We start from the raw sequence: 27,965 nt of genomic DNA, 5'->3' as shown, positions 1-27,965 counted from the left end.
TAGAGTGCTAGCAATGAGTCGAAAAGGAGTTCTTCTGAGTTCAAGCCCCAGGTAGACAGAGAGACAGACAGACAGACCAAGCGAAAGAGAGAGAGAGAAAGAGAGAGACAGACAGACAGAGACAGAGAGAAACAGACAGAGAGATAGACAGAAGGAGACAGACAGAGGGAGAGGGAGAGAGAGAGAGAGGAAGTGATATGGGGTAAATCTGGTCATACAAGCATGCATGTATACATCACAATGAAACTTCTTTGAAAAATGATCTAATGCTAATAAAAAAAAAATCTTTTGAAAAAAATGTCCTCCCAAATACCTCCCTAAGTTTTGTTAAAAGTATGGTTTGCATTATTAAAAATAACTTTAAAATATTTACCCAAAGTAAAATTCCTCTTTAATTGTAATACTTTTGAAAATTATTTGAAGACTGGAATTTACTGAAATGAACCATCTCAAAGACAACAAAAGACAATAGCCTACAAGATCTACCTGGCAACTTCTAAGCAAGACTAAGTCATTAACTCAATCTACTCTTTCAACATCATGGTAGTAAAAAAAAAAAGGACATTAATAAACAATGCTGGTATTTTAAATCCTGATAGATTCCCCAAGTATCTACCGATGCCATCAGTTTTCTAGAAAGGACTTGAGGCTGAGAAGCAATGGCAGCAATGGTGACAGGGCCCAGGCTCTACTCCCAACTTGAGGATCCTCTGTCTTTAACTATGACCCTGCCGAGTATATAAAGTTCAAATTTCTAAGAATTAATTTTTATGATAATCCAGTTGATGCAGGTTTCAATAAATGAGTTAAGATATATAAAATAGTTTGTAAACTGTAAGTGATATTTTTACTCTAAAAATAGGAATTTGTCCAATAGTTAATTCAGAAAAACAACTTGAATAATGGAATTTTTTTCAAAAGCCCCTTTAATTTTCAGTATCTAAAATGAAATAAACAAACCAGTATCCAAAAGAAATCTCTGTAGAATCTGTTCCCTTTCCCTAACTTCAATAAATGCTATCTAGGGATGTCACTCTGTGGTAGAACAATTAATTGCCTGACATGTTCAAGGTATGGTGGCACATGCCTATAATTCTGGCACTTAGGAAGCTGAGGTAGTGAAGCAAGAGTCATGAATTTAAGACCAGTCTCGGCTATAAAGTGAAACATCTCAAAAACACACACACACACACACACACACACACACACACACACACACACACACACACAACAAACTCCATTTGCACAGGTTATTATATACAAGTAATATATGCTGATTTATTTTTACTTAGAAAACAAAAATAGTACCACATCATCTAGTAGATTTCAATACTAACATTGTTCCATCTGGTCTTTTATTTGTACTTAGGACCACAGTTCCTTTTTATTTAATTAACTTAATTAATTTATTTATTTTGTGCCAGTCCTGGGGCTTGAATTCAGGACCTGGGTGCTATCCCTAAGCTTCTTTTGCTCAAGGATAGCACTCTATTACTTGAGCCACAGTTCTACTTCTGGCTTCTGTTTACTGGAGATCAGAGTCTTTCTGTTTACTGGAGATCAGTGTGTTTTCTGCCTGGCTGGCTTAGAATGGCTCAGATTTAAGTCTCATGAGTAGTAACAAGGATCGATCACCAGTGTGAGCCTCTAGTGCCCAGCTCATTGTTTCTTTCCCTCCTTCCCTCTCTCCCTTCCTTCCCTTCCTTCCTCCCTTCTTTCCTTTTTTCCTTCCTTCCTTTTGGTGCTAGTCCTGAGGCCTTTATCAGGGCTTGGGCACTGTCCCTGAGTTTTGCTGCTCAAAGCTGGGTGCCGGTGGCTCATGCCTGTAATCCTAGCTACTCACGAGGCTGAGATCTGAGGATCACAGTTCAAAGCCAGCCTGGGCAGTAAAGTCCCAGAGACTCTTCTCTCCAATAAACCGCCAGAAAACTGGAAGTGGCGCTGTGGCTCAAGTTGTAGAGTGCTCAAGCTCACCTTGAGCTGAAGGACAGTGCCCAGGCCCAGGCCCAGGCCCAGAGTTCAAGCCCCACAACCGACAAAAAAAAAAAAAAAAAGCTAGTACTCTACTACTTGAGACAAAGCTCCACACATCTCAGCAATCTAAGTAGCTAGGATTACAGGTGTGAGCCACTGGCACCTAGCTTAACAGTTTCCTTTTAAATGAAGCTGTAATCAAACCAAATATTACTGTTTATTCCTGTTATCTGAAGCACTTTCTACGTTGTTTCAAAGTTTCATTGCTGGGCTGGGAAGATGGCTCAGTGGTAGAGTGCTTGCCTTGCATGCATGAGGCACTGGGTTCAATTCCTCAGTACCACATAAGCAGAAAAAGCTGGAAGTAGTGCTATGGCTTCAGCCTTGAGCTGAAGAGCTGAGGGACAGCACCCAGGCCCAGAGTTCAGGCCCCAAGACTGACCAAAAAGCAAAAAGCAACAACAAAAAAGTTTCATTGCTGTATTATTTCATCCGCTGTAACTCATAATAAGCAGACCATAAAATATATAACGGAATTATACAGTTCCAAAACAGTCTCTGAAATATTTAGTTAGAAACAAGCATACTAAAAATTTCAGGATTCTAAAAGCTAAACTTAATTTCTGGCAAGCATGACTGGTAATTATAACCAAAAGCCAAATATTGTTAAGTCCTTTTTTTAGACTAAGCAATTTTATAATCACTGAACACTTCCAGCATAAGGATATCTGTTCAGCTATTGGCAATGTAAGTGTTTTTGAAAGCCAAAGAAAAGTAAAAATTCTCTAATATGACTTGCAAAACAAAGTTATAGTTGAAAGGATTGAAAAGTACAAAACTGTTGTCATAAATACAACCTTTTTTTGGGAGTATTGGAGTTTGAATTCTGGTCCTTTCATGGGCTAGGCAGACTTTCCAGGCAGGCCATGCCCCTATCCTTTTTTCTTTAGGTATGTTTTGGATAAGGTCCCCATTTATGTCTGCGTCAGTCTGAACCATGATCTCCTATCTATGCTTCCTGCATGTCCAAGGCATGTACCATTATAACCAGCTTTTTATTAGTCAAGAAGGAATCTCAGAAACTTTGGCATATGTTGGTCACACATCCTGATGTGCCTCATCTCTATTTTCTGAATATCTATGATCACTGGCTTGAGCCACTATGCCAACCATATATGATTACTGGCTTGAGCCACTATGCCAACCATACTATAATATTTATTCAGAGAAAATTCAACCAATATCTTCATAAATCATCATCACAAAAAATTAAAATAACCAGGCTGAGATCTGAGGATCATGGTTCAATGTCAGCCTCGGCAGGAAAGTCCAAACCCCAAAAAAGCCAGCAAGTGGAGCTGTGGCTCAAGTGGTAGAATGCTAGCCTGAGCAAAGAAGAGCTCAAGGACAGTGTCCAGTCCCTGAATCTAAGCCCAAAATAAAATAAAATAGTAAATAAATAAAAATAAGCAATCTACTATTGAAGAAATCCTGATTCATACATGCACATCAAATTTTCTTTGAATTTTCAAATTCTATATTTGACATTTAAAATTTCAAATCAGCTGAAGACTTCAGAAAATAAGGAAGTGAGTGCTCCAAGAAAACAAATATTCCAAATCCCAATGACTAACACTAGAACAATTTAAGCAACAAAATTAAGTAATATTAATTTCTAACCCCAAACATGTAATAAATATCCAAGGATCCATATTGATATAAAGAAATGACTGAATAAGTAGGAAAAATCATGTTACTGTGCATAACAATTCTAGTAATTTATGTAGTTACTACCTCAAGGTAGTTACTACCTCAACCATGAAGTATAGGCTGCTTCTTTTTAAATGCAAGTAGGAATGGCAAAATACAGTGCAAATCAGACAAATTCCATGCCAGCCTCATGATTAAGGCATCAATAGTGATAATTCTTGTTGATTTAATGTACCATTGATGTGACATGGATAGAATAGCATTTTAATTGTATTCTTGTTCCAAGAACCCATAACCCCTGTCTAGCTAGGAGAAACATATCAGGCAAACCAAAATTGAGGGACATCATATGTTCTATAGAGACCAGCATAACTCTTTAAAACTGTCAAGATCATCAAGAACAAGTCCGAAAAGGGGCCACTGTTCAGAGGAATCTAGGTTTGCTAAATTAAATATAATTCAATATCATGGATGGGACTCTGGACAAAAAGGGGACTCTAAGTAAAAACTAAAAGTATCTGAGGGGCTGGGAAGGTGGCTCAGTGGTAGAGCACTCGCCTTGCATGCTCAAGACCCTGGGTTCGATTCCTCAGCACCACATAAGCAAAAAGCCGGAAGTGGCGCTGTGGCTCAAGTGGTAGAGCGCTACCCTTGAGCTGAAGAGCTGAGGGACAGCGCCCAGGCCCAGAGTTCAGGCCCCACGACCAGACCCGCAAAAAAAAAAAAGTATCTGAAGGAAGTATAGGCTTTGGTTCATAGTAAGTAATATGCTAGTATTGGTTCATTAGTTGTAACAAATGCATTACAATAATGTAAGATTTTAATAATAAGAAAAGTGAGTGAGGAATATATGAAAACTCTCCTATTTTTCTGCAGCTCAAAAACTAGAGTTTACATACCATGTTTGGTTCACTACTCCGTATGCCATTGTTAGACCATCACCTGCACTCAATAAATACTTTTGAATTAAATAAGCACATTTTTAATAATATGTTTTATTTCTTATTATTCCACTTACCAAAAATGTTATAAAAGAAACGTAGTACTTATTTCTTTTTTATCTTTTCTTTTTTGGTACTGGGGATGGAACCCAGGACGTTGCACTTGCTAGGCAAGCGTTTTGCCACTGAGCTACATCCCAGCCCAGTATTATTTATTTCTGATGAAGAAATAAGCAAACAATCATCAAAATATCCACTTAACCTTTATTATTTCTTTACCACAATCCAAAACTGATACTGGGTGCTGGGAACTTAAAATTTTAAAACACATTAAAAAGTCTAAGTTTGAGGAAGGAAGTTGAGGTATGGTGATAGGTAGATGATAATAATACATATAAAATGGGTTAAGTGAGAAGTACTTGTTTCGATATCATAAACCATTTTATCAGGCATGTCTAATACTGCACTGGATGTTACAGTACATAGGATTCCTAAGCAAAGAATGGCAAATAGGCTCCAAAACAACTGATATAAGGAAGATAGGGAAAAACTGTCAACCAGAGCATTAAGTCCTGGGCAAAGCAGAATGATGGGTGGTGCTTGAATGGGCTACACGAGGTCATTAAGAGGCCTGGAGGGTCAGAGAGTGCCATGGTGGTTAGGTAGGACAACAGCAGATAAGCTGATGACCTGATCAGATCCTGTCTCTCCAGAGTCAAAATAGGACAAAGATTAGACAGAATGGTCAGTATGACATTATGGAAGTAGATCAGGCAAAGATGTTGAATTGAAACAGTGAGGAAGGGACAGAGTTAAGAATTATTTAGGGGGGTATTACAGGTAGATTTGGCACTTAATAATTATGACAGCCATGCCTCTTATTTCTCATTTTTCCCATTTCATTGCTTGTCTTCTTCAAACACCTCCCTTCACAGCAGATAGACTTATCTTTCTGAAAACATAAAGATCATCCCGTTTAAAACTTTCCAATGGTTTCTCATTACATATTACAAAATTAAACTCAGTGTCGTCTCCAAAAGGGAAGGTAATCAGGTTCTGCTTTCTTCTCCAAGTCCATCTTGTGCTATCTCTTCCAGCCTTTTCTATTTGTTCCATAATCTCAACTTAAATGTTAACTCCCAAGCAGCCCAAAGCAAATCACATCAATTACTCTCCCCTGCAGCACTCAGTTTTTCTTCACATTTGAGGTAACAGGCAAGTAGAGTTGATTGCTACTATAAGCAGGTTACCATTGCTCTTGGAGGAAGTTAGCAAATATCTTATCATTAGTAAATTAGCAAATACTTATTTTATCATGTAAGATTAAGTTCTTGTAATCATCTGGTCATACCATTTTGGCCAATCAATATGGAGCACATGGGCAGCAAAGATGGCGTGAGAGGGAGTTGAGTGGGCAGAGCCCTATTTGCTGTAGGGCACATGGGCAGCAAAGACGGAGCTGAGAGGGAGTTGAGCGGGCAGAGCCCGGTTTGCTTTACGTTCAGTGCGGAACCAGCCTGTGGAAACTTAGGTGCATGATAGGGTGTGACCTTGACAGTGATTGGTTCCTCTTCCTCCCCTCCCATGCCACCTGCTCTTTTTTGCTTTAAAAAGGGCTTGCTCTTTGTTAATAAACGAGTTTTCCTGCTTGGCTTGACTCCCCGCTGCGTCTGATTGTCTGGAGGCTAAGGGAGGCTGGGGAACGCAGCGAGCGGCCACACTTACCTTTCCTCGGACCCCATCCATCTTTCGTGGGATGGACGAAGACCCAACAAATCAATCAACACATTATCTTGTTTCATGAGTGTTTAACAACATACTGTACATTGCTGAATCACTAATACTGATTCCAAAGCCAACAGAATAGTAAGCAATGCCAGAACATAGCTTATTTAACACAAATTTTCTACATAAGGAATACTAGAATACTTTAGTGCTGTGCATGGAGGGTCATTTTTGTACAAATGGTAAAATGACAAAAAGAAAACAAAGGAATATAAATGCAAAGAACATGGCAGTAAATAGGCCAGAAAAATGAGAGCTAAAACAAGAAGGCAGAGTACTCTCTTGCTCTAATTCAGCTGAGAACCTGTGAATCATGCTGCTGGCCATTTCATTACTGCTTAAGTACATAAATGATGGCAAGAGAGCTGGAAACACTAATTTGGGGGTTACAATTTTAGTGACTAGGGTATTCATAAATAATTACCACAAACAGTAAAATCAATTGTATTTGACAAGCATTATTTACTTTATAATTTGTAAACCCACAAAGTCAGGGAAGACGCAGAATCTGTCTTAGAGTACCTGGCACACAGCAGACATATAGATGAAGAAATGTATAAATGTTTAAAAGTCAGTCACAAGGAGAAGCTAAGATAAAAATGACATAGTGAGTAATCATGAATGTGGTTATTTGCTGAAAAAGAATTTGAACAAAGTGCAAGGAAAGATAATTAGGATGGTTAGAGAGGTCTTTCTGAATAGGCAATTCCTAAGCTGACAATTGAAAAGAGCAGAGAAGAAGTTATATAAAGCAGAGTGTAGAAAATTTAAGGCAAAGAAGACAGTAAGTGTATAAGAGTTCAAATAAGAAAGTATCTAATTGCTAAATGCTGTTATCCGAAAGTTCGAATAAAAGGTCAGTACATAACATTTGTCTCTAAATAAGTCCATTGAAAATAATTTCAAGGGCCTGTAGAAAGCAGTTACTCTAACTTTTTTAAACTTCTGAGGGCTGTGCAAAGCAAATTCTTATCTTAAAACCCCACAAAACAACTGAGATACATATTGGAACACTACTATGGTTTGAATGTTCCCTCTAAAATGCATGTTGTAGGGGTTAGGGATTTAGCTCAACAGAAGAGCACTGAGTTCAGTCCTAAGCTCTGAGATTTAATTGCTATTTTAACAAGTTTGAGAAGTAAGACTGATCCGATCAGAAGGGCTCTGCCCTCTTGGGAGGGAAGTATTGGTGGCATTTTAAAAGTCACACCCCCTAGTGCTGAACACACTGGCTCTTACCTGAAATCACAACTACACAGGAAGCAAATATCAGAAGGGTCACAGTTCAAGCATAAGTGAAAAGGCAAAAATACCAGATAAGATCTGAAAAATACTAAAGCAAAAAAGTGATAGAGGCATGGCTCAAGTGGTACAGCACCAGCCTAGCAAGCATGAGTCCCTAAATTCAATCCCCAGTGCCACCAAAAAGAAAAAAAAAATGAAGTTCACATACATCTCCTTGTCTCACATTTTGCCATCAAGAAGACCCTTTCTAGATGCTGGTATCTTTTTTTTTTTTTTTGTCATTCCTGAGGCCTGAACTCTGGGCTTGGGCACTGTCCCTCAGCTCTTCAGCTCAAGGTTAGCGTTCTACCACTAGAGCCTCAGCCCTACTTCCGGCTTTTTCTACTTATGTGGTGCTGAAGAATAGAACCTAGGGCCTCATGCATGCAAGGCAAGCACTCTACCACTGAGCCAACTTCCCAGCACCTAGATGCTGGTATCTTGACACTAGGCTTCCCAGCCTCCAAGACTGAGTAAGTTTCTGCTCATTATATATTAGCCAGTTCCAGGCATTCTGTTACAGTGATACAAAGTAGACTAAGATAGATAACAAGAACGCTGCAGTCAATGATATGGATGTAGCTGGAGAGTTCATTAATAGGGGATACAGCAGAACACAACAAAGAACATAAAACTTTTCAACTTTCCTATTCCAATGACTAGGATCATAACAGCCCAAACCCCTTTGTCTTCTTCCTTCTCTGTGCTTAGCCACATTTAGTACATTGAGATCTGTTCATATTTTGATTGTGCTGTGTAATCAGTTGGCAAAGCAGTAACAATAATCAAGGAAAAGATGCAGCTTTTCTCATTCAGAAGAAATAAAATTGTGGAATCCTGGGAGGACTAGAAAACTACATAAAAAAGAAATATGCAATAAATTCTCCTTCATATAATAGGTACTAGGCAAAATTACTTTTATATATGAATAACTGCAGTAATAAACACCAATAAAGCAGGAGTAATGATATCATTAGAAATAGCAAAATTATTCAAGCAATGAACAGACCACTGGTGGTCTCAAGAATCAGGCTACCTCACTATGACTGGGAATATGCCATTATGAATAAATGAAAATGATAGGATATGCTAATTTCTTCAAGATTTGCATGTTTACAGGGAGGTCAGCTGCTGTGGATTCCAAGAGAGAACATGCTCTCCTGTATTTCCAATGTTTACGGTCGTAAGAGGATGGGTACCAGGTGACTGATTAGAAAGAGAGCAAAAAAACTAAATAAATTAAATGTCAACCAGTGACCAGTAGAGTAAAAACATTCTCAGATTTGGTATGTAGAATACTTACCAAAACCTTCACTGATAAGATTATTTCTGATACAATCTATTTCTGATACAATCATCAATATACACCAATACAACCAATAGGTTGTAATCCCCTGTGGAAGGAATTCTACAGAAATAAAACACAAAGCAAATTTGTACAAAGATACTAAGGTCCAAAGATGATAAATCATCTGGTTAGGATATGAATAAGTGTTTTATTATATAAACATTATATTTAGAGTGATTACATTCTCAGATCACCCTTTAAAAAAACTCATGTACCCTTAAAAAAAAACTCATGTAACCCACTCTTGTATATATTCCTAATGGTTCTATAGTTTGGATAGTGTACATACCACTGCAATAAATATGAGTATTGGGGGGTATCTCACCTGTATACTTATTCTTTGGATATATGTCCAAGAGTAGAATAGCAGGGTCACAGGTAGATCTATTTTTAAATCTTTTGAGGAACTTCCATTCTGATTTCCACAGAAGTTGCACTAATTTACATTCCCACCAACCATGTATGAGGGATCCTTCTCCTTACCATCCCAACTTCACCAGTATTTGTTACTGTTTGTTTTCTTAGTGCTAGCCATTCCGACTGAGATGAAATCTTGATGCCATTGTTTTTTTTTTTTTTTTTTTTTTTTTTTGTTGGTCGTGGGGCTTGAACTCTGGGCCTGGGCGCGGACCCTCAGCTCTTCAGCTCAAGGCGAGCGCTCTACCGCTTGAGCTACAGCACCACTTCCGGTTTTCTGGTGGTTTATTGGAGATAGGAGTCTCACGGTCTTTCCTGCCCGGGCTGGCTTTGAACCGGGATCCTCAGATCTCAGCCTCCTGAGTAGCTAGGATTACAGGCGTGAGCCACCAGCGCCCGGCTTGATGCCATTGTTTTGTGTTTTGTTTTGTTTGTACTAGGGCTTGAACTCAGAGCCTCACTCATGGCTAGCACTCTAACACTTGAGCCACACTCCATGTCTGGAAATTAGGAGTCTCTCAGATTTGTCTGCCTGGGCTGGCTTTGAACCATGATTCTCACATCTCTCCTGTAACTACAACTATAGGTATGAGCTGCAGGCACTTGGATTCATGTCATTTTGATTTGCATTTCCTTTATAGCTAAGGATAAAATGTTCTAATCCTTACCAATATTAAAAGAATAAATTAGTTCACTAAAATGGCAGCAAAAGCCTTCTATGGAGGTAAAGGGAGTGGTGGGATTTGAGGAAAAAAAGAACAATGACATACAAGTAAGAATAACCCAAAAATGTTTGCAATGCATTTGTGCTAAGACTGTTATGCTAAATTACCTACAAACTGCAGTGCCTCACCTATCTCAAATCTGGCATGAAGTTTGCCTGTTATTTACACTGTCCATTGGGGGCATATCTGAAATATGTAGGAACTTCTAGGAACACAATGTTGTGGTCCAGGAATAAAAATAAATCATCAAATCCAAGCCAGTTCTATTTCCCCAGAATGTCCAAATAAAACAACATGCAAAAAATTTAGACTACGGTAAATCTGATAAATTTTATTTAAGGCAAAGTTTCTAAAACTACATGTCTACAAGATGAGAATGTCTACAATGGGGTAGAAAAAAAATCTGGGGGGGAAAAAATCTCACTATCCCACTAGGACCATCATTTACTCCTAGCATCTAAAATTCTGATATAACTTCTTGGGTCAGCTACGCAAAAAAGAAATCAGTTTCTGATGGGTGGCTATGATGATGGTAATGATGGTAGGAAGCTGTGTTGAGGATAGAAAAGACATTGTCCAGCTGTCATCACACAGCCTGATATCTTGCCAATTAATTCAGGCCACTCTCATCTGTTAACTTGGGGATACTCCCCGAGTTTTAAGCACAAGAACAACTCCTTTAAGCACAAGAACAACTCCGGGGATTTCACATGTCAAGTCCAGCCACTCACTTCAATACAATAAGTAGGGAGATAAGTAATGGTGAATGGCAGATTTAATTGCTGAGGGATGGGTATGCTTGAGAAAAAGCAAAGTATGTACTTCTGCTCACCTACAGGATACAGAAAATGACTATGTTTAAACAGAAGACAACTTGGGATATAATTTATTAAACAATCCTAGGCAAAGTTATTGTTATAACATGAGAGAAACAATTTGGTTACAAGATGATCTGTCTTGCAGATGTTTTGCTTTGCTTTTCCTCGGGCACAGTTTCCTCAGTCTACTTAGTAAGTTCTGTCCTTCCAGGATTCCAATCACTGCAAGGAAACAATGTCTCAGCACAAAGGACACAGATACAAGATGGCGATTGGAGATGTGAAAATTTTCTCCTTAGTTAACTACAGATCCAAGTGTAGAATTGGTGCTTTTAGTAAAAAGCAGTTTCTAAGTACCTATTATATCCCTACCATCTTGTCTAAAAGCAATTTGAACCATATGAATTCAAATTTCCACTGTATCTAGTGTAACTAAGAGATAGATACTGTATATCAGGGTTTCTGTGAATGACCTCCTAAAAAGGTATTCCAAAGTCCTCTGAAGTAGGGCTTTAGTACATCCAAGGCTGGGTATGGGTGCTAAGCTTAAACCAAGGATCAATCAATAAATAAGTAAATACAGTCATTAGATCTATGAAGGTCAAGGCACAAGGTCAAAGCAAAAAATGAAAATTACTATATACATCAAGTCAATTATATCTTGTTTGATACCAAGAAGAAGTAATTATGGCCTCTTCAGAGGAACCAAGATAAGTAAGTGTGTTGTGCCAGGTAAATATATAGCATGATGAACAGTACTAGATAGATATAAAAATGTGGAAGAGATTTAAATTGATAGGATGAAGTAAGACTTGGATGGCTGTTTTCAAGAAGCAGTATTAAGGATAAGACACTAAAACAGAATAAGAGAGTAATAACCCTTTTGTACAACTACTTCAAGGTAACAGAAAAAAAATATGAGGTCTATAATCTGCAGCAGGAAATACTAGAAGACAAGAAGATGGTCTGTAGTTTCGTAGGGGAAGGTTATTTATTTGTTTTTGTTTTGCCAGCCCTGGGATTTGAACTAAGAACCTGGGCACCATCCCTGAGCTTCTTTTGCTCAAGGCTAACATTCTGCCACTTGAGCCACAGTGCCACAACACCACGGCGTTTTTTGTGTATGGAGGAATGAAACCCAGGGCTTCATGCATGCTAGGCAAGCACTCTTACCACTAAGCCACATTCCCAGCCCCAGGAAAAGTTTTGTAAAACCAAAATTCTGGCCGGGCACCGGTGGCTCACACCTGTAATCCTAGGTACTCAGGAGGCTGAGATCTGAGGATCATGGTTCAAAGCCAGCCTGGGCAGAAAAGTCCATGAGACTCTGATCTCCAATAAAAACCACTAGAAAAGCGCAGTGGTGCTGTGGCTTAAGAGGTAGAGTGCTCGCCTTGAGCTGAAGAGCGCAGGGACAGTGCGCAGGCCCAGAGTTCAAGCCCCACGACTGATAAAAACAAAAACAAACAAAACCCAAAATTCTGTGCACAGTACTGGTCATTCAAGTGTGTGGAGAAAAATAGACATTTCATTAAAGAGTTAAAAGAGCATAAAGTATCAGCCCAATGCACCTTGGCAAGAGGTAGAGGATAGAATATGTTCTAATTGTATGAAAACTGAACTAGGACAAGAATTCAAGACAGTAATAAAAAAATAGAATAGCACAACTAACCTGGAATGAACCTACACATGTTATTTTTATGCCTATACATGTTTATTTTATGCCTATTTATACTTAGTGATCACATGATATGACCACACAAAGAAAAATATAGGCTATATTTATAATTTAAGTACAATAAAATAATCAAAATAAGAAAAAAAATCTTTTTTTTTTTGTTCGTATTGGGGCTTGAACTCAGGGCTTGTGCGTGTTGTCCCTCAGCTTTTCAGCTCAAGGCGAGTGCTCTTCCACTTGAGCTACAGCGCCACTTCCAGTTTTCTGGTGGTTTATTGGAGATAGGAGTCTCAAGGTCTTTCCTGCCGGGGCTGGCTATGAACCATGATCCGCAGAGCTCAGCCTCCTGAGTAGTTAGGATTATAGGCGTGAGCCACCAGCGCCTGAATAGAAAAAAATCTTTTAAAAATATTATATTTTGGCCAGGCACCAGTGGCTCACACCTGTAATCCTAGCTACTCAGGAGGCTGAGATCTGAGGATCACGATTCAAAACCAGCCTGGGCAGGAAAGTCCATGAGACTCTTATCTCCAATTAATCGCCAGAAAACTGGAATTTGAGCTGTGGCTCAAGTGGTAGAGAGCTCATCTTGAGCTGAAGCTCAGGGTCAGCACACAGGCCCAGAGTTCAAGCCCTAGGACTGACGAAAAAAAAGACAACTACATATACATATATATATATATATATATATATATATAATTTAAATGTTATTTTTTTTAGAAATATAAGACATGGAGGCATTAAAACCTAAGGAAAACTGCCATACCAACTGACCCTGGAGAGATAAGATTGTCATATGTACTTTAAGGTAAATGTTTTAAAAGATTGAAAAATAAATTGGTTAAACTGTAAGCTAAATGAGCTTTAAACATGAATAAAATAAACTAGACAAACTTACAAAGTAAAGAAGAAATTAATGAAACAAAACCCAAACAAAAAAATGTTACAGATTGTATAATGAAGGGGAAAAACAATGAAATATGAACATCATTTATTTAATATCTTCTAACTCCAGGCACTGCATGCCAGGTGCCAGGGACAGAATGTTGAAAAGGACTGACATATGCTGTCTTGATCTAAACCACAGATGGTCTTTAAAGAGGATTCCTAGAAGGAAAACTCAGGACACCATTAGTACTAGCTTCCATATTTACCCCTTATATTTTGGCTTTGTTCTTAATGGGAACTAAAAGTTAACACTGTATTCAGTATTTTTTCTTGGCGATCTGGAGTTCTTCAATTAGAATCACTTACAATGCACAATAATGGGAAAATCTTCATATTTCTCACTCTGTTTCTCATTTTCTGTTCTGCTTTGCTCCTTCTGTTATTCTATCTAGTTTTAAGTTGTGGATGTTAATTTACACAGAATACCAAAACTCTTACTGTGCAAAAGGTGACTTAGGACTAATATATCAACTTAAGTAGAATGCAGAGTATCATGTAGATGGGGTAAAAGCATCAGACATATGCTGTTGCTTTTTCAGACATAATAAATAATGCACAGCTATTTTAAGATATCAATTTCATTCTGTCTCTAGTTATTTGAGATGATACCACACACCCTATCGTATCTACAACTAAAGGTAGTACTTCTACTCAAAATCCATTGCTAAAGACCAAATTAGATTTGTTTGGCAGTAATATGTATCTAGCATATTTGTTTGTCTTTTCTATTTTCCATCTTAAGGGTTCGGCAAATGTAAAAGTAATTTAATTTCTGCCTCTTTCCTACTAACCAATCTAATTAATCAAACCAAAATGTAAAGTGACAAAGAACTGTTTTTCACTTTGCCATTTCCCCAAATAAACAGAACTTAAGCACCCCTTGAATCTTAATTAAGATGAGGCATCAATGAAAGGCTGAACTCCCTCTTTTATACTGGTCTACTTTCTGCTACACTGCATAAGTAGGAATAAGAGACAAGGTGATATATTTATACTAGCAGTTACTGAAATACTAATTAAATGCTGTAATGATCTCACAATTACATAAATACAATTCACTGGCATCCAATTATTACTACATTGTTTTATCAGAAACAAGTAAGCACAAAAGGTTTTTGAACCTCAAAAGGTACACCGGCACTTCTTGTTACAACTAGCAGCAATGGTATACACCTGTTAGAAATACCTCAAAAAAACTGAAGGATGTGGAATTTTCATGACTATCATGACTATTTTTCCATTGGATAATATTTATTCACCCAATAATCACCAAGAATATGTACCAGGCTTAAGGAAAGCAAATTCAGAGTAGCAATGTTCAGAAAACACACAAGGATAATTCAAAATGATTTCTTAAAATTCTGAAAGTCATCTACATTTGTTAATGTGAGATTATATTTAAATAATGAAACATGTCATATGCTGGTGATAACCAAAATAATTAGATCATAAAACTTTCAAGTTTGGGAAGCTAGATTACAAGTTTAAACATGGTAAACCAACACCCAATTTGTGTTAAATCTCATGTTTAGTACAATAGATAACAGTATGTATCAGTAAAAAACATAAAACTCGTTTTAAAAAGCAGTCTACAGAGAGATTACAAACTAAAAACAGCAACAAAGAAAACTCATTCCAAGAGTTACTCAGTAGTGTTCATGTCTTTTAATTAAGTTAATTCTGTTCCTATTCTCTGCTTAGTAATGTGCTGTATCTCCAAGACATGTATTTAAATAGTAGTCACTTTCTGTCACACTTTCATTCATAGATAGATAGATATTGTTATTATAAAGATGACATACAGAGGAGTTAAGTTTCCATGATTACATTTCTTTTTGGATGTCACCTCTTCCTTCATTCTCCCATTTTCCCCTCCCATCCCTACCCACAAGTTGTATAGTTCATTTTCAACATAATATCTAGTGAGTACTCTGCTGCATTTGTTCACACTTTGGCCCTCCATTTCTGTTTCCTCCCCCTTACTCTCCCAAAGATAGATAAACAAACGACCAAGAAAAAAAGCAACAACAAAGACAAAATCTCATTTTCTTTTTTCTGGAGTTTGTTTGGTAAGTATTATTTTATATGATCAGTTTTGCCTTTGTGTTTCTCCCCTAAGAGTATCCTCCTTTGGTGTCATTACGTGTGAATGCCTACAGTCTGTTATAATTTATCATTCAAAAAACGTCATTCAGGAAGTGGCGCTGTGGTTCAAGTGGTAGAGCGCTTGCCTTGAGCTGAAGAGCTGAGAGACAGCGCCCAAGCTCAGAGTTCAAGCCCCACAACCGACAAAAAAAAAAAAAAAAATTATTCAAATACAATAAGCTCTACATATTCTATTTTTTTTATCTTTTTCTTTTTTTAATTTTAATTTTTTTATTGTGAAAATACCGTACAGAGGGGTTACAATTACATGGGCAAGATAATGAGTGCATTTCTTACCAAGTATTGTTGCCTCCTCCTTTGTTTCCCCTTCCCATCCCTTCCAATCTCCCTCCCCCCCACTGCCCTTTCTTCCTCCTACCCCCCCACCCCCACCCCCAGAGCTCTACATATTCTAATTGTAAAACTTGGTAAGTTTTGACATACGTAAAAAATAACCATGAAACAAACTATCAGCATGATCAAAAAAAGGAATATAAAGGTCACTCCCAAGTTTCCTTGAGTTTTTTTTGTTACTTCTCTCCCGCTTCTCTTAGGATTTAAATAAATAAAAATCATAGAGCATGTACTTTCACTCAGTTCCATTCACTCAGCATAATCCTGGAGATTCCTCCCTATTATTAGGTGTTATCAACAGTTCCTTCTTTTTACTGATGAGAAATATGTACACACTCCAATTATTTTATTCAGTAACTTGTTAAAAAGGCATTTTAATTATTTCCAGTTTTAGCCAGACATTGGTGATTCATGCCTGAAATCTAGCTATTCAATAAGCTGAGATTTGAGAATCACAGTTCAAAGTCATTCTGGATAGAAAAGTCTGAGAGACTCTTATTTCCCATTAACCACCAAAAAGCAGAAAGTAGCACTGTGGTTCATGTGGTATCGTGCCATCCTGGAGTTCAAGCTCTGAGTTTAAGCCTCAATACTGACACAATTCTTTTTTTAAAACTAATTATTTCCAGTTTTTAGTAATTACAAATAAGACTATTACAATCTTTATGTATACATAAGACTAAAACAATCTTTATGTATACATACTATGTATATATACATACTATGTATATATATATATACATTATTATGGGACAAATACACAAGGCAATTTAATAAGTACATGACTGTAACTTTTTTAATAGTGTTCTTTTTTTTTTTTTTTTTTTTTTTGTCCAGTTGTTGGGCCTGAACTCTGGGCCTGGGCACTGTCCCTCAGCTCTTCAGCTCAAGGCTAGCGCTCTACCTCTGGAGCCACAGAGCCACTTCTGGCTTTTTTCTTTTTGCTTATGTGGTGCTGAGGAATCGAACCCAGGGTCTCATGCATGCAAGGCAAGCGCTCTACCAGTGAGCCACCTTCCCAGCCCCGACTGTAACTTTTTTTAAAAAAGGGAAGAACTGGGCTGGGTGCTGGTGGCTCATGCCTGTAATCCTGGCTACTTAGGTGGCTGAGATCTAAGGATAGCAGTTCTAACCAGTCCAGGCAGGAAAGCCCATGAAACTCGTATCTCCAATTAAGCACAAGAAAACTGAAGAGGTGCTGTGGCTCTAAGTAGTAGAGTGCTAGCTTTGGGCAAAAAGAGCTCAGGGACAGTGCCCAGTCCCTCAGTTCAAGTCCTATAACAAACAGAAAACAAAAAGGAGGAGGGGGAGAACTATTTCCCAAAACAGTTATATCACTTAACATTTCTACCAGCAGAGTATGAGAATTTCAGCCAGTCTATGATCTAACATGTATGCATACACATTTCCTTCTGAAGTGCCTTTGACTTAGTCAAGTAACAACTGATGTCTGTGGTCCTATTTCTGTTCCCTTTACGCTAGTCCACTAATTTACTTACAGTAGTAATGCATCATGTTATTTTTAAAGACACAGACTCACTATTTAGCTCAGTCTGGTTTGAAACTTGAGATCTTCCTGTTTCAGCCTGAATACTGGTAATAAGTGTGCACTACCATGTTCAGCTTAGTAATATATTATGTTGACCACTGTGACTTTATAGTAAGTCATGAAATAAGACAATGTTAAATCCTACAACTTTACTTTTTCAAAATGATTAGCCAATTACTGGTGGCTCACCCCTGTAATCCTAGCTACTAAGGAGGCTGAGATCTGAGGATTGAGGTTCAAAGGCAGCCCATGCAGGAAAGGAAATGGGACCCTCATCTCCAATTAACAACCAGAAAACAGGAAGTGAAGCAGTGGCTCAAAGTGGTAGAGAGCTAGCCTTGAACAAAAGAACTGAGACAGTGCTCAGGCTCTGAGTTTAAGCTATGTGACCAACCAAAAATAAATGTGTGTGTGTGTGTGTTTACACATATATATGCATATATGCTTTAGAAAGCTTACTGATATATTGACACTGAAATTCTAGGGTCATTTGGGGGAAAACTGACTTCACAATATTGAGTTGTTCAATATACAGGCAAGCTATATCTCTTTTCAAAGTATTTAAATTTCTAGTATTCCTTCAGTAGATTCCACTATTTGCCACATAATTGTGTTGTTAGTGAATAGAAACAGTATTAGTTCTTTCTTTCTAACCTGGATTTTTCTCTCCTAATCTCAATACATTTTTTACCATTTGTCTTCTCACAGGCTAGAAACTCCAATACAAAATTGAATTTTTCTGTTCCTACGGAGAAACATTTGATCTGTTAATATTAAATATGAGGTTAATGATTTTTTATATATGCTTTTTATCAAGTTGAGAAGATTCATTCTACTTCTAGTTTGTTGATCATTGTTTTTAATGAGGAAAAGATGCCCAACTCTTTTACTACATCACCTGCAATGAAATTAATACTGTAATTTCCTTTTTTAGATACTCTAATAAAACTTCTTATACTGAGATTTGAATGTTCTACCAAACTTTTATTCTTGGGATAAGCCCACTTGGTAATGATATATTTTCTTTCTTATAAATTGCTAGATTTCAACTATAGTAACTTTACTAAAACTTTTCAGCTATTAGTCTACAGTTTATTAAATATTTTTGCTACAGAATGCTATAAAATCATTGGGAATTATTCTTTCCTCTTCAATTTCCTGACAATTTGTATGTATTTAATCTTTGGTAGAATTCTCCAGTAAAGTCATCCAAGCCTGAAGTTTCCATTGTCAAAAGTTTTTAACTACTTATTATTTTATATAATAGATAGAGTATTTGGGATTATAGTTTTTCCTGAGTAGACTTTGGAGGTTTGTGTTGGTCATGAATTGATCATCCATTTTAGAGAGGCTGGCAAATTAACATACAAAATTGTTCATAATAATTCTTTTTTTTTTGGGGGGGGGGTCCGGTCGTGGGGCCTGAACTCTGGGCCTGGGCGCTGTCCCTCAGCTCTTCAGCTCAAGGCTAGCACTCTACCACTTGAGCCACAGTGCCACTTCTGGCTTTTTTCTTTTTGCTTATGTGGTGCTGAGGAATCGAACCCAGGGCCTCAGGCATGCAAGGCAAGCGCTCTACCACTAAGCCACCCTCCCAGCCCCCATAATAATTCTTATTCATGGCATTAGTAATTGGTATCACCTCTTATTAATCTGGTCTGAGGAATATTTTTAATTGTCAATGAGAAACTTAAAAGAAGCAGCTTTTGATTTCACTTTCTATATTTTTCTACTTTTTCTTTTAGATTTTGGCTGATACTTCCACTTTCATCAATTGTTATCTCCTCTTTGTTAATATTTTAATGTTTATTTGCTATAGACACTCCCATACCAAAGTACTATGGTTAGCTACATCTCAAATTTTGACAGCCTTTCAATAGCTGGTACTAGCTTCTTTTTTAAAAACTATGTGTTAAAGCAATAATATTAATTCAATATATTTGAGTTTTTTTTCATTATCTTCCTCTGTTTTCAACTGTGGTAATGAATTTTCTGAATTTATTGGGACTTAAATATTATATCATTAAGGCCAGACTATGTTTTTGGTGGCTAATCAAGAGATAAGAATCTCAGAGATACTCCTGCCCAACCTGGCTTCCAACCATGATCTTCAATTCTTAGCTTCCTGGGTACCAGTATTTTAAGAATGAGGCAATGGCACTCAGCTTATTATTTCTAGCCTTATGCAAGCACCATACAATTTTGTACACTATGGCTTTAGAGTAAACATAGAAATCAAGAACTTTGTTCTTTTTTAAGACCGTTTTGGTTATTCAGGGCTACAAGCAATTGAATTCAAAGATCTAGTTTTTCATTTCTATAAGGAAAAAAAGCTGTTAGAATTTTCAGAGATATCTTTGGGGAAAACTACAGTATATTCTTTTTTTAAAATTATTATTGTGAGAATACCGTACTGAGGAGTTACAATTACATGGGCCAGAAAATGACAACATTTCTTATCAAGCATTGTTACCTCCTCTGTTTCCTCTTTCCATCCCTTCCCATACTCCCTCCACTTCCCCCCACCCAATCCTTCCCCCCCACCAAAGTTGTAAAGTTAGGTTTTCAACATAGTGACTTGTACATCTCATTGTTGCAATGGGTCCACCTGTATCCCTAGTTAAATGATTTGTTTTTGCCCTTCCCCTCCACAAATTATACCAACATCAAATACAGTGAAAGCAGGGGTTATACCGTGGGGGAGGAACATACAAAGCAACATAGAAATTATCTTATAAATATGTTAGAAACAATTGCATGAAAGAAAAAAAAATTTGAATACTTATCTTGGCGTATAGTATATTCTTACCCATGAACACAGGATATATTTCTGTTTAGGTATTTTTTACTTTCAGCCATGTTTTATAATTTTCAGTATACAGGTCTCCTAGCTCCTGAGTTAAATTCATTCCTACATATTTTATTCTCTTAAGATACTATATAAATGGAATTGCTTTCTATTCTATTTACTCTCAATTTTCCTATTATTCACTGCTTACATACATAACACAACTGATTTGTGTGTATACATCTATACCCTCCAACTTTTCTTATTAGCTACACAAAAGAGGTTTTTTTTGTTAATTTCTTGTGGGTTTTTGTTTTTTGTTTTGGTTGGTTGTGGGGCTTGAACTCTGGGCCTAGAAACTGTCCCTCAGCTCTTGAACTCAAGGCAAGCGCACTACCACTTGCCACAGCGCCACTTCCTGTTTTTCTGGTGGTTTGTTGAAGAGGCTCACAGACTTTCCTGCCTGGGCTGGCTTTGAACCGCAATCCTCAGATCTCAGGCTCCTGAGTAGCTAGAATTACAGGCGTGAGCCATGGACTCCTCGTTCCGTGTGTGTGTGTGTGTGTGTGTTCTAGGTTTAGGATCACATTATCTGTAAGTGGAGATAATTTTATTTCCTCCGTGTGTGTGTGTGTGTGTGTGTGTGTGTGTGTGTGTGTGTGTGTGTTCTAGGTTTAGGATCACATTATCTGTAAGTGGAGATAATTTTATTTCCTCCTATATGCTCCAAAAACTTTTATGGATGCTAGTTGCTTTGATCTCAGATTCCCAGTTTTATCTTCTCAAATCAGGGGCAGCCTTTATCAGTTCTACCTCCTTGTACTGCTGGTAGTAAGATAAGGCAACCTTCTTTCTTTCTTTCTTTCCTTCTTTCTTTTTCTTTCCTTCTTTCTTTCTTTCTCTTTTTGGCCAGTCCTTGGGCTTAAACTCAGGGCATGGGTACTGTCCCTGAGCTTCTTTTGCTCAAAGCTAGCACTTTACCACTTGAACCACAGCACTACTTGTGGCTTTTTCTGTTTATGTGGCACTGAGGAATCGAACCCAGGACTTCATGCATGCTAGGCAAGTACTCTACCACTAAGCCATATTCCCAGTGTAGATAATTGTACTTCTGCCCAATATGCAACTTCTGCCAAATGTGCAATGTCTTTTGTTGTTGTTGGTACTGAAGCTTGAACACAGAGCCATGTGCTCCTTCAGCTGACACTCTACATTACACTTCTAGACCTGCATTTTATTAATTATTGGAGATGGAGTCTTGTGAATTTTTCTGCAGAGGGCTTCAAATCATAATCTTCCTGGTCCCAGCTTGCTAAGTAGCTAGGATTTATAGGTGTAAGCTACTAGCATCTGGCCATATATAATGTCTTAATCATTATCAAAAGAAACCTCTTATTATGTGTGAAAACTTCCTACTATGTAGACAGGCTATCAAATATATTCTTTTGTGTGTGTGTGTGTGTGTGTGTGTATGTGTGTGTGTGTGTACACATCCCTGTCCTGGGGCTTGAACTTAGGGTCTGTGCACTGTTCCTGAGCTTTTTTGCTCAAGGCTAGCACTCTACCACTTAAGCCACAGTGCCACTTCTGGTTTTTTGTTGGTTAATTGGACATAAGAGTGCCATGAAGGACTTTCCTGCCCAGGCTGGCTTCAAACCATGATCCTGAGATCTCAACCTCCTAAGTAACTAGAATTATAGGCATGAACCACAAATATCTGGATATTTTTAGAATAAACAATGTTAAGAGAAAACTCCTATTGTTTGACTGACTGCTAAAACATCAATCTTTTCTTGCTTCTGGACTTGAACTAAAACAATGGCTTTTCTTTGGTCTCAAGCCTAAATTTTCCCACATGAAATTTATATATCAGGATCTCTGGGTCTTCAAGATCTTGAGATTTCCTAGTCCCTATAATCATGCAAGATAACATTTTATAATAATAAATCTACTTATAATAATAAGTTAATAATAAATCTTCTTACAATAATAAATTCAATATAGTATTAATATTATTTTTATTATATTATTATAATATAGTATTAATATTATAATATAATCACATGATTATATAATATTAATACATAATACTAATATAATCATGTGATTATATTATAGTATTAATACTATAATTATAATATATTGATATTATAATACATATTATAATAATAAATTTCTTAAGCCAGGTTGTCAGTGGTTCATGCCTATAATTCTAGCTACTTAGGATCTGAGAATCTGCGATTTGAGAATCTCTGTTTAAAGTCAATCTGGGCATATAAAACAGAGATTCTTATATCCAATTAGCCAGCAAAACTGGAAGCAAAGGTACAGCTCAAGTGGCAGAGTGCCAGCCTTGAATGACAAAGCTAATAAGCAAGAGCAGGAGGCCCTGAGTTCAAGCCCCTGTACAAACATTAAAATAAAACAAAACCACCTCAAATCACTTTATTTATATATACACATCCTATTGTTTCTCTTTCCCTGGAGAATTGTATTATAGGTAAAATGATAATGCTGCTCCCAGTCACTTTATCTCGGCTTGTGATGTATAATATATTTTTAAGACAATATTTTATTGTAAGGCCAATAATTTACAACAGTCATAAATACTTTTTTTCCTACTCTTCTATAGGATTCATATTTTTCATAGCCACAAGGCAAGGTTCTTTGTACTATACAAATGAAATATAAGATATAAAGGGAGAGCAAAGTAATATGGAAAACAGAGCATAAACTAGGAGGCAGGATTCCATATTTCACAAAGTATTTCAATATACTAGTCTATTTCATGTTTTGAACAATTCTCATTTTTTTTTATTTTTTATTGTGAAAATACTGTACAGAGGGGTTACAATTACATGGGCAAGATAATGAGTACATTTCTTATCAAGCATTGTAGCCTCCTCCTTTGTTTCCCCTTCCCATCCCTTCCCATTCTCCTCCCGCCCCCCCCCTCCCAATTTTCCCTGCCCCCCTCCCCACCAAAGTTGTAAAGTTCGTTTTCGACATAACAACTTGTACTTCTCATTGTTGCAACGGGTCCACCTGTATCCTTATTTAAACGACTTGAACAATTCTCAATTTTAACCATTACGTACTTTTAGTCTCATTACAGAGATACCAAAACTGATTAAATGACTTATTTAAGGTCAGTTAAAAATAAAGGACTCAAAACTTTTTGACTGGAAATGGTGACACAAACCTGTAATTTGGAAGGCTAAGGGGAGAACTGAGAGCTACACAGAAAAATAAAGATTGGGAACAACAAAGTCTTTTTGACTCAAAATTATTTATTCTAGGGTGATACTGGTCAAGATGCATTGTACTCAGGGATAGGAGAGAATGATAAAAGAGGTAATTATAGACCAACATTTGTTGAATGGTAACCCCTTTGCAATAATAAAAACATAATTTTTAAAAAGGTACATTGTGCCCACAGGTATACTGAATCGAAACCTATTTGTATAACCACTTAAACAAATCGACCAATAAACTAGTATACAATTCCACAGTCAATAAACATGGTAAATGGGGGAATATCGGGAATTCTGAGTCAATCAAAAGTATATCAGAAAAAAAAAAGTATACTAGAATTTCTTTCACTATCACACATGCCCTGTACTCCATTTCTTTCTCAATACAACCAAGGTTTCATGGCTTATCATTTCAAACAATACCTTACAAACAGAATATACAAGGAGTTTAACACACACACACACACACACACACACACACACACACACACACACACACACACACACACACACACACACACACACACACACACCACTGATGTAGCTAAAACATGGCATTTGAAAGTGTGGGGTACCCTGGTGAAATCACTTTGAACAATTAACTGGCAGTGTAACAAAGGAACATCAGGAAATGGAAACATGTCTAGACTGGGATGTGGGTAGGAGGAGGAGGGGGACCGGGGAACCAAGAGGGGGAAAGAAGGCAAATATGGTCATAATTATGTACATGTGTGAAAATGGAATGAGGAAACTCGATGAGACTGGTTAGGGTAGGGAGGGAAAATGAGGGTGGAACAGAGTGATTCTAATCTAGATGCATTGTCCGCATAAAATGTTAAAATGAAAATAAATAAAACAATTCTTTATCCACTCAATTTCCTCATCTCCCTTCTTGCCTCAATATAACCTAATGACTTTTCACATTAAAGTGAAGTTAAACTCAATGGGCCCTGTGCTACCTACTAACTATATTCACTTCCCTAGTTCAGCATTCTCAGAATCAGAATAACTTAGAGAGCTTGCTAAAATACAGATTATTCTTTTCCCCAGAATTTCTGATTCAATAGGCTTAAGATGGACCCCAAGAATTTGCATTTCTTTTTTTTTTTTTGTCAGTCGTGGGGCCTGAATCTGGGCCTGGGCGCTGTCCCTCAGCTCTTCAGCTCAAGGCTAGCGCTCTACCACTTGAGCCACAGCGCCACTTCTGGCTTTTTTCTTATGTGGTGCTGGGGAATCAAACCCAGGGCCTCATGCATGCAAGGCAAGCACTCTACCACTGAGCCACCTTCCCAGACCCAAGAATTTCCATTTCTAACACATGCTTAGGTAATGTTAGTGCTGATATTCCAGAGATTACACTTGACTCAAGTCCATATATTCACTCTCACTTTTCAGAAGGAGCATCCCCTTAAATCTGATTCCTCTGCCTCATCCTCACAACTACAGAAAACAGAAGCAAGCAGTGCCTAGGCCCAGAGTTCAGGCCCCACGACCGGAAAAAAAAAAATCAACACACCCTGGGTGCCAGTGACTCACGCCTGTAATCCTAGCTACTCAGGAGGCTAAGATCTGAGGATTTCAGTTCAAGGCCAACCCAGGCAGTAAAGTCTAGTAGACTTTTATCTCCAATTAGCCACCAGAAAAAAGGTAAGTGGTGCTATGGCTCAAGTGGTAGAGTACTAGCAGCCTTAGCTCAAGAGCTGAGGGACAGCTCCCAGGCCCAGAGTTCAAGCCCAAAAATCTACCAAAACAAAAAACAAAACACACACACACACACACCTCGACATGTGCTTGGCATTCCCTTCCCATATTCCCCACCTTGATTTATTTTTTACCTTGTTATTTATTGTCACCTGCTAGTTTATTTGGTGGCTTGCCTAGCATCTTTGTTTAGCTCTGCACTTTTGAGCAGAAGCAATAGATATTATCATAGGGACAGCACATTATTCCCCTTATCTGAGAAATCTGGCAGTGAGAGAAAAATAGGAATAAGCAGCCTCAGGCTCAAGAAGAGGCTCCTCAAGGTGTAAATGCAGATAGAGCTGAAGGCACAGGGCCAGAACCAGGGCAAAGAGAAAAATGGAAAGACATTTAAAAGATGTGTGGGAAACATGATAGTTCAGTAGCTGAATCTTTACCTAAAATGCACAAGATCCTGAGTGCAATCTCCAGGAAAAAGAAAACATATTTAGAAGAAAAAACTCAGGAAGTTTTTTTGGGGGAGGAGTTGGTTGTGGGGCTTAAACTCAGAGCCTGGGCTCTGTTCCTGAGCAGAAGGCTAGAACTCTACTGAGTTTGAGCCACAGATCCACTTCCAGTTTTCTTGTAGTCAATTGGAGTCTCAGATTTCCCTGCCCAGGCACAATCCTCAGATCTAAGCTTCCTGAGTAGTTAAGATTACAGGTGGGAGACCCTAGCTGCCGGCTCTGCTTTTTTTTGTTGTTGTTGTTTTGGGGTTTTTTTTGGTCGGTCATGGGGCTTGAACTCTGGGCTTTGGGCACTATCCCTCAGTTCAAGGCGAATGCTCTACCACTTGAGCTACATTACTTCCGGTTTTCTAGTGGTTTATTGGAAATAGAGTCTCAGGGACTTTCCTGCCCGGGCTGGCTTTGAACCATGATCCTCGTATCTCAGCCTCTTGAATAGCTAGGATTACAGGCATGAGGCTATGCTTTTTTTAAAGCAAGTATTTACTAAGGTTTTATTTTGGACACTATAAGGAAACAATTCAAACAAACAAATGTACTGTGACATGTTAGTCAATCTTCACAGCAATGCTAAAAAATAGGAATTACCTAGGCGTTTTTTGTATATGCTAATGACATCTTGCTGACAGATATTCCCACTACAAAAATACCATACGACTTTTCCTCCCAAATAATTTCACCGATCCTTTCTCTCTTACTTCATTTATATTTGACCCCACAGTTTCCACCTTCATAGCCTCATTCAATCGACATCAGAGCTCAGGAGCAAACTTGTGTGGAAAAGGATGAACTACTTCTTAACCACACAGGTGGTTACTAAGCTGCACATTCATACAATTTGGCATTTATGTTCAGAGATACAGAGGTCACCCTGATTCACAAAAACTAATCTCTCTTGGAGGTTCAGCTCTTGCTATTCCAAGTAATGTCTCATCACAACTGTTCCAAAACCCTTTCTCTCCATTATTCCTGGTTGCTGATTTCACCCTCAGTTCCTCCACTTTGGTAGAGTGTTCACTCACCAAAACTATGAAGAACTCCCAATGGACAGGTTACAACTTCCTCTCCCTCCAGTCTACATTTTCATCTTATTCTCAGAAATCTTCTTTTTCCTCATCCCATCTCTATTCCTGCAAATGGCTTCTTTTATACATCTGTTCCCTTTTCTTGCTTGATCTTACAAGATGAGACCTCCAGAACAATTGTAACAAACATCCTCATCTTTTCCTGATTTACCCTGCAAGAGCTTCTCACAACCTACTTTATTTTAAATACCTCAAGGATAGAAAATCCATCACGTCAGTTCCAAATTCATCTAACAACAACTCTCACTATTCTATTGACAAAGAAGTTACCTTCTTGCCTTTGCTTTTTTGTCCTGGGGCTTAAACTCAGGTCCTGGGAGCTGTCCCTGAGCTTTTTTTGCTAAAGGTTAGCATTCTGCCAACTTGAGCCACAGCTCCATTTCCAGCTTTTTGGTGGTTAATTGGAAATAACCCAGGCAGGAAAGTCCATGAGATGCTTATCTCCAATTAACCATCAAAAACTGGAAGTAGAGCTGTGGCTCAAAGTGGTAGAGCACTAGCCCTGAGCAAAAGAGCTCAGAGACAGTGCCCAGGCCGAGTTCGAGCCTCATGATCAATCAGAAAAAAAAAAAAAGTCTCACAAACTTTCCTGGCTGGGCTGGCTTTGAATTATGGTCTCAGACTCATGAGTATATTGGATTGTGGGCATAAGCCACCAGTGCCTAGCTAATACTGTTTTTTTTTGGTCAAGGTGATATGCAGAGAGAGGGGTTACAGTTACGTAAGTAAGATAATAAGTACATTTCTTATCAAACTTGTTACTTTTTCCCTCATTTTTCTCCTTCTTCCCCTCCCGCTAGTCCCCACCACATTTTATCTATATCACCCTTTAGTTTTTTAACAACATAGGCATTTTAATCACAAGTCAGCTGTTCATTTAAATGTTTATTTTACTATCAAATCATTATTACCAGTTTTTTGTAATGATATAAAGGCAAACTCGTGCTCATTCACC

General features: G+C 37.8%; 1 protein-coding gene across 1 annotated transcript in view; it reads right to left on the bottom strand.

Annotated features, from left to right (window-relative positions):
- The window catches only part of Kiaa1958 (KIAA1958 ortholog), a 104,810-nt gene that overhangs the window by 61,789 nt on the left and 15,056 nt on the right, over nucleotides 1-27,965 (bottom strand). The window lies entirely within an intron of this gene.

Source organism: Dipodomys spectabilis, unplaced genomic scaffold (genome assembly GCF_019054845.1).
Source record: "Dipodomys spectabilis isolate Male_0828 unplaced genomic scaffold, ASM1905484v1 ptg000006l, whole genome shotgun sequence".
In the NCBI taxonomy this organism is placed as follows: domain Eukaryota; kingdom Metazoa; phylum Chordata; class Mammalia; order Rodentia; family Heteromyidae; genus Dipodomys; species Dipodomys spectabilis.
This window is presented reverse-complemented; position numbering and strand designations above follow the sequence as displayed.